Here is a 7,459-nt window from a genome sequence, read left to right as displayed (position 1 = left end):
GCTTCAAGCTGCCTGGCTGCCGGCCGTCATCTTGGCTGGCAGTTAATTTGCATATCGCCCTGATTAGCCAATGGGAAGGGTAGCGGTGTGACACCAATTTGCATGTTTCTCTTTTATTAGTGTAGATGCCATGTTATTTTTTATTGAATGTTAGGCATTATGATGAAAACTTGTAGAGGTTCTGGAAGCTCTGGCCAGGTAGCTCAGTTATTTGTTTGTTTGTTTTTTAATATATTTTTTACTGATTTCAGAGAGGAAGAGAGATATAGAAACATCAACGATGAGCGGGAATCAGTGTTTGGCTGCCTCTTGGAGGCCACACACTCGAGATCAAGCCCACAACCTGGGCATGTGCCCTGATCAGGAATCAAACCATGACCTCCTTGTTTACAGGTTGACGCTCAACCACTGAACCACATGGCTGGCAGCTCAGTTGTTGAGATCATTGTCCTGATACACCAAGGTTGTGGGCTTGATCCCCAGTCAGGGCACATATAAGAATCAACCAATGAATGTGTAAATGGGTGGAACAAATTGATGCTTCTCTCTCTCTCCCTCCCACCCTTCCTTCCTCCCTCCCTCTTTCTTTCTAAAAATCAATCAATTAAAAAAAATTGTAGAAGCTCTGAATGATGTTATCTTGTTCCAAAGAGAAAGGAAGATAGCAGAAAAATAGAGTATAAGTGGATGGCTTTGATCCTGCTGAGGCTTAGATTTATATTTTATTAGGCTGGAACTATTTTGGTCTTGCTCTTATTCCTCAGGGAAGAGGAAAGCCTTTATTTCTAAGGCATGGCCTTCTCTGCTACAGCATAGTCTTCTGGATCTTCACCAAAAGCCCAGTGTCTACCAAGGTCGCTTCATCTCCTTGGGGCTTGAACTTCAACCAGTGTTTCTTCAGCACCACATAGTGTAGGAGCTGAAATCTCTGCTCAGCTTTTTAGCTGCTGTTTTCTGCTAGATGTCTTAGAGCCTAATGATTCTGATACCAACTACAATGTGTGTGAATTTTCCCCCACCAAGCAATTCTCTGACACCATCTGGGTGTCCTACAATTCAACACTATCTATCTGGAGATAGCCTCAGACCCCACAGGTTAAGGGCTCAGTTCTACAAGACTGCCCTCAACTTCAGATGCCAATCACAGGTCCTGGTTGTTACCTGTGCTTCTATAAATCAGAGTTCCAATGACCCCCTCCTTGGGTTCAACTAATTCACTAAAACAGCTCACAAAACTCCAAGAAACATTTTCCTTAACTAGATGACCAGTTTATTGTAAAAGGATATTACTCAGGGACAGTCAGATGGAAGAGATGCACAGGGCAAGGTGTGTGGGAAGGAGCAGAGGCCTTCCACGTTTTCTCTGGGTGGCCACTCTCCCTGAATCTCCATGTGTGCACCAACCTGGAAGCTCTCTGAACTCCCTCCTCTTGCATTCTTATGGAGGCTTCATTACTTAGGCATGATTGATTAAATCATTGGCCGTGGTGATTAATTTCAATCTTCAGGCCGTCTCCCCTCCCCAGAGGAAGGGGATGGGTTGGGAAGGGGATATGGGACTGAAAGGTCCAACCCTCTAATCACCAGGTGATTGAAATGCTAAATCAAAAGGCATACTTTACAAGGGGTTGTTGAGTAGGTCCTGGGCTTAGAGTCTCCCCTGAATCTGTCAGGTCCTCTAAAGAGAGGATTGATCCCTATCCGCATCTATTTGTTAGTCTCAGATTCCTATAGGGGCCATTTGCCTTGTCATTTGGATGAAGCCCAGAAAATCCTACCAATATGTTCATGCACGTCCTTGACCCATCGGGGGCGGGGGGTAGGGGGTTGTGAGATGAGGGTAAAGGTCCTGAGGACCAATCCCAGCCCCAAAGCACTGCAAACTAGACCACAGTCTTCATGTACTGCAGTCTAGCCTGTGTCCCGCAGCCTCAGGGACATGTCCATGAAGCTGAGCCTACTCTTCCCCACCAACTCAGGAAGATAAGTCATTTGAATCACTGAATGAGAATCATCATAATAGTAAACCTCTCCAGCATCATGGTAACCATGTATGGAGCACTTTCAATGTACAAGATGCTGTGCTCAGTGCTGATGACGAGGCTGGGAGGAATGTATGAGTATGTATCACCCACATTTTCCAGATGAGGTCACTGAGGTTCCAAGAGTCTGTGTTGCCCAAGTTACGCAGCAAGTAGGTGTCTGAGCTGGGCTTCTCTCCCAAGCCTGTTTGTCTCTGAAGCCAGTGCACATCACCACCAATACCTCCTTGTACAATGCGGATACGATGTCCTGCACACAGTGTCACATGGTGAAGCAACTTGTCCTAAATTCCATAATCCCACACTTGGAGACCATGGGGGTTCAGAAACTGTTCTCATAACTATGGTGCCTCTCCCAGGAGCAGTGAGCAGCTCTACTGGGAAGGCTGTAATCCTGCAGGAAAAGCTGAATGTCCAGCTCTCTTGGGCATAAATATGGCCTTGGGCAGGTTACTTCATCTCTTGGACCCTCCGTTTCTTGCTCTATACTATGAGAAAACTTATGTTTCCTCTCTGAGCTTCAATGGCTCCATCTGTAAAATGGGTCTACATGAGTTTTATGGCTGCCCTGTACCCAATCTCTGAGGAGACCTTCTCAGAGAATAACCCCACAACCTACCCTCTCTGTCCTGCTCTCCCACAGGTGCCTGACCCAAGATGGTGAAGGTTTCCAGCCTCGTTATTTTCTTCTGTGGGCTGTTTGTCTCATCCACTGCTCAACTGCCCATTCCCCAGGGTCCCGGAGGTGAGATTGTCCTGCCTTGGGTCATGCCTGGCCTTGTCAGACCCATAAGTCTCTCCTAGAAGCCAGACTAGGAGCCAATGCCAGTTAAGTTCTAATTAGCATAGTGCCTGGGACACAGTTGACACCATTAATCATTAGTTATTTTGATTACCACTACATTACTATATTTAATCTTTTCCCAAGATTCCCCTCTTTCCTATCTTCTTGCCCTGCTTTATCTACTAAGACCCAATCTAAGAACCTTCCCTACCTGGGTTGGTCCCTGTCTACCTCTCCCACATTCATTCACTTCCATCCTACTACAGCAGCCTCCTCAACATACTAAGCGCATCCCAGAACCTTTGCACATGCTGTTCCCTCTGCCTAAAACTCTCTTCCCCTACCAACAGGGCTCCCTCCCTTCCTTCAGGTCTCTGCTAAGATGTCATATTTGCAAGAAAGACCTTCCTTGACCTCCCTGAAAATGAGCAACTCACCCAGTACTCTCAATTCCTCATTCTACCCTTTATTTCCCCCCCCCCATAGACAGAAATAGCATTCATAAGAATGTGCAGTGGTCAAAATACTGAAATTTCTTTCTATGCTCCTTGGAAAATAGCCTTTGCCTCAGAGCCTCTCCAAGTGGCTCCCCACATCACCCCAACCATATCAGCTTCACCCCCAGGACTCCAGCCTCCTCACCAACCAAAATCTAAAGATTAACACCAGGCATAGCCTGGGAACCCCAGGACCAGGCTACAGAGCTAAGGTTGATGTCATTTTTGATTGGCTGCTAAAGATTTTGACATCAGCCCCTTTATAGACTTATCTGCCCCTAACTCCTGCATCTCCATGTATTCACTGCCTTATCCTCTCTCTTCCCTCGGTCCTACTAGACTGCCAGCTCCCTGAGGGCAGAGAATTCAGCCTGTTTCCACCGGTGCAGCCCCAGCCCTTGGCATGGCTCTGACACATACTAGGCCCCTATAAACATTTGCTAAATTATTGTGGCTAGAACTTGTCCCAGTGCCAAGCAGGTCAGAAATACTAGATGAATAAAAAGTAAATGCCATATGTGGGACATGCTCAGAAGTCAAGGTTGTGTCTGGGAATTTGGGGCATCTAAGTGTCTAATTGGGTTTGGGTTTCTCAACTCTGATCCAAGGACTCCCAGGTACAGACTTTCTCTACAACCTGGAGATGTCTGACGAACAAGAATCAATAAAGAACTTCTTCAGCAAAGCAATAAACTCCATGGAGTTTGATGCCAAGTTCCACCAACAGGGACAGTCAGGTTATGTGAGTGCTCTCTGATCACCATGCCCTGGGCCCAGCCTGTCCTGCTTTGCTGGTTTGTTAGAGCTCTCCCACATTTCCTGACTCTGCAGTGGCCCTTCCCTCAGCCAACAGTCCTTCCAGCTCCGGTGTCCTGAGATCCATGGGTTGGGAGACATTCCCATTGGGGGTGGAGGCAGGAGCTGAGGAGGCACTGAAGACAGGGATTCAATCCCTTTGTCTGGGAAGATGGCTGCTCATCAGCTGTGCAAGCTCTACCAGTCTCTTCCCCTCTCTGAGCCTCAACTTCTGCCCTATTAAGCAGGGAATTATAGCATCCATCCCCATTGGACTGTTGTGAATAATAAAGGAAATAATATATTTAAAGTGCTTACACAGCTCCCTGTCCTCAGTATGCCTCCAATCAGCAGTAACAAGAACAACAACCTTGATAATAAAAGGGTAATATGCTAATTAGACCGACGTCTTCTGGACATCATTCTGGATGTCTTTCCTGACAAAGCTGGGACCAGAGGGAAGCCAGCCCTGGTCCCAGGTGCCTGCTGGCAGCTGGAGGAGGGAAGCCTGGGTCCCAGGTGCTGGAGGGAAGCCGGTGCCAGCAGCCAGGGGAAGGAAGGCCTACTCTTGCATGAATTTTTGTGCATCGGGCCTCTAGTTACCATATAATAATCAATGCTAGCTGACCACCAGAATATAGAAAAGGCATCCAAAACTCAACTGCTGATTGCCACCCTCACCCTTACCCCAACCTATTTCTTCTCTAACCCAGGTCATCTTAGCTAATGACAACTCCACCCATCCATTTGCTTGGGCCAAAAATCTTGATACTGTCCTTGGCTCCTCTCTACTTCTCACACCCACATCCAGCCTTTTGGCAAACGTTGTGTGTCAACACCCAGGCATCTGACCATTTTCTCTACCTTTTCTGTTCTGAGCCACCATCATCTCCCCTTTTACTTACTGTCCCAGATCTCCCTGCTTCTACCTCAAACCCACTCCTCTTCCATTCTGTTCCACCAAGATCCAAAATAATCTTTCTAATTAGTACAGACTCTGTAACTCTTTGGCTCAACCCCTCTATTTGCTCTCAGAACCAAACCCAAAGTCCTTACCATTTGCCCACAAGGTTCCATGTGATCGAGCCCTAACCTCCCTCCCTCATCTCTTCTCCTATTATTCTCCCTCACTCCCTGCCCCCCAGCCACACTGAGCTTGTTCTATTCCTCAAACATGCAGCCACTTATCAGCCCCAGGGCCTTTGCATTTACTTTGTCTTCTGCCTGGCCCTTTCTTTCCCTGGCTAGCTTCATAACTTGTACACTCACTTTATTCATGACTGTCCAAATGTCCTCTCCCATGAAAAGCCTTCCCCAACTATCCTGTCTAAAATTCCACTCTTGATTCGCGGTCGCCCGGAGCGAATTTACTAGAGGCCTGGTGCATGAAATTCATGCACTGGGGGAGGGGTCCCTCAGCCCAGCCTGCCCCCTTTCACAGTCTGGGAGCCCTCAGGGGATGTCCTACTGACAGCTTAGGCTGCAGTCTGGTCTCTCTCTGTGGGAGGCGACCGGCTGATCAGGGGAAGGTACCACCCCCATCACTCCACTGCTGCTGCCACTGCCGGCTGCCACAGCCACCAAGGTGTTTTCATAAACACAGACTCCAGTCCCTTCACCACAAAAAAATGACAATTTTCTTTAGGCATTTTCAAGATGTCCCTTTCATAGGATATGATATTTCTTTCTTCCTTTCTTCCTTTCTTTTTTATCCTCACCTGAGGATATTTTTCCATTGATTCTTAGAGAGCATGGAAGAGAGAGGGAAAGATAGAGAGAAACATCAATGTGAAAGGGACACTTCGATTGGTTGCCTCCTGCATGAGCCCTGACCTAGGCCCCAGCCAGGGAGGAGCCTGCAACCTAGGTACATGCCCTTGATCAGAATTGAACCTGGACCCTGTGGTTCACAAGCCAAGGCTCTATCCACTGAGCAAAACCGGCTAGGGCAGGATATGACATTTCTTAGCCCCTCCAGCAGCGGACCTTCATTTTTTCCTCCAGGAGTGAGGTGGAAAAACCCTAGATCACCTTCTTGGATTCTTATTACCCAACTTACCAAGAACACTGTGAGTGGCATACAGGGAGCTTAGCCAATGAGAGGTAAGAAAAGATGTTTCCTCTGCAGCTCATGAGCAGAGGTGGGACTGCTGACATGCTGTCTCCCAGCAGGGGCGGCCCCCCTGTGTGTTGTGTCTCCACTCCAGGCCCGCCCCTGACCCCAGCATCTGCTGCAGCCGCTGGGGCCAGGGGCGGCACCCCCTGAGTGCGCAGCCTCCTCCTGAGCCGGTTGTGACTGTTACAGTGTCCTGGCTAATTTGCATATTACCTCTTTATATACCTACACTAATAAAAGAGAAACATGCAAATTGGTGTCACTCCGCTACCCTTCCCATTGGCTAATCAGGGCAATATGAAATTAACGGCCAGCCAAGATGGCGGCCGGCAGTCAGGCAGCGTAAAGCTAACAGGAGGCTTGCTTGCTTCAGTGACGGAGGACTCCAACGTTCCCCACCTGCGCTGCCGGCCTCTGAGCTTGCAGTTTGAAACATTGTAACAAATATAGAAGCTAAACAAAACCCCAGAAACCTCCTTTCAGTCAGCCGGGATCTCAGAGCTGGAGTCGCAACATTGTTTCAAATACAGAAGGTAAACAAAGGCCAGAAACCTGCTTTCAGCAGCCGAGCCTCAGAGAGAAAGCCGGCTCTCAGCTCCAGTGACAGCCATAGAAGGTAAATAAATGCCAGAATAAAAAAAAAAAAGAAAAAAAGGAGAGGTTTGGAACTTCATTCGCCCACCAGCCTGAAAAAAGCCCTCAGCCCTCACCCAGACTGGTCAGGCACCCCAGTGGGGACCCCCACCCTGAAGCAACAAGATGGTGGCTAATTTGCATACTGAAGGCAGGCGGCAGCAGGCAAGGCTGTCTGCGGTCTGGGACCCGGATCTGTGACCCTGCCAGGCGGGCAGCAGTGCTTGAGGCTGTCCGCAGTCTGGGACCTGGATCCATGTCCTCGCGAGTGGGGCGGCAGTGCTTGAGGCTGTCCAAGGTCCCAGGACCCAGATCTGTGACCCTGCCAGGCGGGGGCAGTGCTTGAGGCTGTCCGCGGTCCTGGGACCCGGATCTGTGACCCTGCCAGGAGGGGGGCAGTGCTTGAGGCTGTCCGCAGTCTGGGACCTGGATCCATGTCCTCGCGAGTGGGGCGGCAGTGCTTGAGGCTGTCCAAGGTCCCAGGACCCAGATCTGTGACCCTGCCAGGCGGGGGGCACCGCGGGAGGCTGTCTGCAGTCCGGGACTCAGATCTGTGACCCTGCTGGGTGGGGGGCAGTGCTTGAGGCTGTCC

At 49.2% G+C, this 7,459-nt stretch overlaps 1 long non-coding RNA gene across 1 annotated transcript in view; it reads left to right on the top strand.

The window, feature by feature from the left end:
• Positions 1 to 4,041, top strand: part of LOC106728406 — an 8,484-nt gene extending 4,443 nt beyond the window's left edge. Inside the window, exons 2-3 of the long non-coding RNA XR_001364710.1 lie at positions 2,686 to 2,787; positions 3,932 to 4,041. This is a non-coding gene — a long non-coding RNA (uncharacterized LOC106728406). The remainder of the gene's footprint in view (positions 1 to 2,685; positions 2,788 to 3,931) is intronic.
• Positions 4,042 to 7,459: the final 3,418 nt, after the last annotated feature.

This window comes from Myotis brandtii, unplaced genomic scaffold, assembly GCF_000412655.1.
Source record: "Myotis brandtii unplaced genomic scaffold, ASM41265v1 scaffold61, whole genome shotgun sequence".
NCBI lineage: Eukaryota > Metazoa > Chordata > Mammalia > Chiroptera > Vespertilionidae > Myotis > Myotis brandtii.
The sequence above is the reverse complement of the archived record's forward strand: the minus strand, read 5'-3'. Positions and strand labels throughout refer to the sequence as shown.